The sequence below is a fragment of the Cyprinodon variegatus genome, unplaced genomic scaffold, assembly GCF_000732505.1.
Source record: "Cyprinodon variegatus isolate N-32 unplaced genomic scaffold, C_variegatus-1.0 Scaffold57, whole genome shotgun sequence".
NCBI lineage: Eukaryota > Metazoa > Chordata > Actinopteri > Cyprinodontiformes > Cyprinodontidae > Cyprinodon > Cyprinodon variegatus.
In genome coordinates, this window is record NW_015150510.1 from 1,139,661 (window position 1) to 1,142,573 (window position 2,913).

Consider the following 2,913-nt stretch of genomic DNA (forward strand, 5'->3'; position numbering starts at 1 on the left):
GTAGACCATATACTTGCTATTCTTATGATTAAGTATGTTTAACAAACTGAACTTTAAGTATAACACTTTTGGTTCTTTGTAGAAGCTTAGAACACAACAGATTTCTGAAAACACTAATCTCTATGGCTTTGACAGACAAGTAAAGCAATGGAATAAGGGAGCCACAGCTAAATGTAAGGGGAACCATCTGGTGAAACGTGGTCTGGAAAGAGCTCAACCAATCAACACTCTTCTCTCAGCTGCTGTGGCAGCGTGTGTACCGAGAGTTTTACACGGACACAGATCAGTCCCTCAGCCTGAAGGTGAGCATTACACAATCCATGAAGTGACAAGATGGAAAGTGACACAGAAAACAGATGTCGCCGGCAACGCAGAGAGACGCAGCGGGAGAAGATCAATCGTGACTTCAATGCTTTCATCAGTGTGGGGTTTTTTTTTTCTTCAGGAAAGAAAACATGTATGGGCTTCTCTCACAGCCTCCAGAGATTTATTTGTAAATGTCACACTTGTCAAACCGTCAGCAGTTCCGTCTCCCGTGGATGCCGCATTATACGCACTGGCAGATGCAAATTAGGAAATAACCCGCTGCTTCAGTTTGGTTCGTGATGATTTTCCTGGTCATCTGCAAACAAACTAATCCTAAAATTGAAATGTTCGACACAGTGTCCATTTCAAATGATGAAAACACAAAAGTCAGTGTTCAGAAAACACACAGACGCTGTAAGTTACTGTTCTGTTTATAGGCAGACAGGCAGCATCCGGTCGCATATAAAGCACTTTGTGCTTTGTCTCTCATTAAAAATATTTGCCTGGATGAAACCAATCTGTCTTTAACCGACTGTGACCGAGTCATCTGTCCTAGGAATTAGTTTTTTTTTTAAATCTCGATAGAGAGTTTTTTTTGTTTTTTTTTGAGAGCATAAAGCAGAAATAGTTTGTTATATTTCTCTCTCTCCTGTCATTGGCCAGAGGAAAGCTACTGTGACATATCTCCTATAATGTTCACCTCTTTTTTGTTGTTTGTTTTGTTTTTTTTTTAGTTATTTTCTGATTCAGGCTGGTATCCGATTGAAAAATGCACAGATCAATATTGCAGTAAAATATTCATCATGTTATACAATTAAATGCTGTTGTAACCTTGTTATATAGTCAAATATTTTTCAAACTATTACCACAAATGTTTTTAGAGCTCAAATGTCGGTCAAACAATTAAGTCTGCACACATACGGAATACATTATGAACATTTTCCATATAAAATATAAAACTTTATTAGCAAAAATCATTAAACTCCAAGTAAAACATTCCTGTCTGAAGTGAAAACCCAACTAAACTTAAGTAATACCATACACATAGTAAAAGAAATGGAAGAAATGAATGGTAAGCAAAACAGACCTGCAGTTCTTTACTGAATTATCATTTAGATGTAATAGCATCCTAATTGGGATGAGATTCTCTGTTAGAAGTGCCTATGTTCTTACTAAAACATTGCTTGTTCCGGATCCTTACATATCAGCATATGACGACTTTTATGATACTGTCTATGTTGGGTCATCTGTCATAAATCTGTGCCAAGATAGATTCAGAAAAAAAGCTTGTGTTGAGAGAAGAAAACCAGAAGGAATTCAATTGTTCCCATCTTGCTGTAATGCTCGCCCAAGCTCTACAATCTTGCGATCAAATCATCCTTTTGATGCCAAATATGTTCTGGGTTTTGTTAGCAGCAGGTGGGCCAGACATTCAGCGTGATTCACAGTATGAAGGCGTTAGAGTTCAGCCTTCAGCCTTTATCCCAGATTTGACAGACAACATCTCCAACAGATTCATAGGTCGCTTGATTTGGATCAGTCAGAACAACAGTCCTAACACCCATAAACTGTAGAATAGAATAGAAAAGAATAGAAAATCAGTTTATTGTCCCACAATGGGGAAATTCTGGTGTTTACAGCAGTAAAAACATTATAGAAAAAATTATAGAAAATTGTAACACAGATATAAAAAGAACATACTAGTGAAGAGTTAGAGTGTGTGTCTGGGGGGGTATAATTGCCTTTTTATACAATTGTATACAATTATTTCCTACACTCCTTTGTTTAGGCATATAATTCTTTTATAATTAAATTTTTGCGTGAGCTCTTTGATTTCACTTTTATGTCCTGGAAATATTACCTTTTGCCTGCAATGTTCATCTGTGATGATCATCTGCTAAAAGAACACATCCTCCATTACCCCCAAGAACATCTGAGACATCACCTCTGCCCTTTTTTTGACAGATTATTTTTAAATTCCAGGAAGCACAGCATTGCAGTTACCATAGCCTGTTAACATTGATCTAACCCTTTTTCGGAGACACATAATTACAAAAAAAAAGAGGATCCATCTTCTCATTGACATATTTTCATATCTGAAAATGTTCTAGTAAAACTACGGTATCGTGCAAGAAATGTCTTTATTCACTCCAAGACATCATATTATCACCAATCACACAGATTTTAATAAAAACCATAACAAGGCACTGTGTGGTACAGTGATCTGGACACACAGAAAGAGTAGAAACTGAATTAGTGCAGTTTTCTTTTCTTTTTTTTGACAGAACGCATTCTGTCTACCCTGCTTTTAGTGTGCTAAAGCTGTCTGGGATAAGGACAGTGGTATATCGGAGAAGCCTTCCATGAAGAGCGGAGGGCCAGAGAAGCTTTCCCAGGCAGACAGCCTGAGCAATATGGGGAAAGAAGGCACTGACTACCTGGTGTCTGCACTGGAGGTAGGACAAAGAAAAACTCCTTGTAGCGTAAATTAAAATGACTTTTTTTAAAGCCCCCTTAAAGGAAAAGTTCGCTCATATTCAGAATTCACACTTCTGAAAGTACTTTTAATATGAAATTATTACAAACTGTTCAATAAATGATGGTGTT

The 2,913-nt window shown here is 37.1% G+C and overlaps 1 pseudogene; it reads left to right on the forward strand.

Annotated features, from left to right (window-relative positions):
* LOC107082607 overlaps positions 1–2,913 on the forward strand; it is a 40,466-nt pseudogene that overhangs the window by 11,362 nt on the left and 26,191 nt on the right.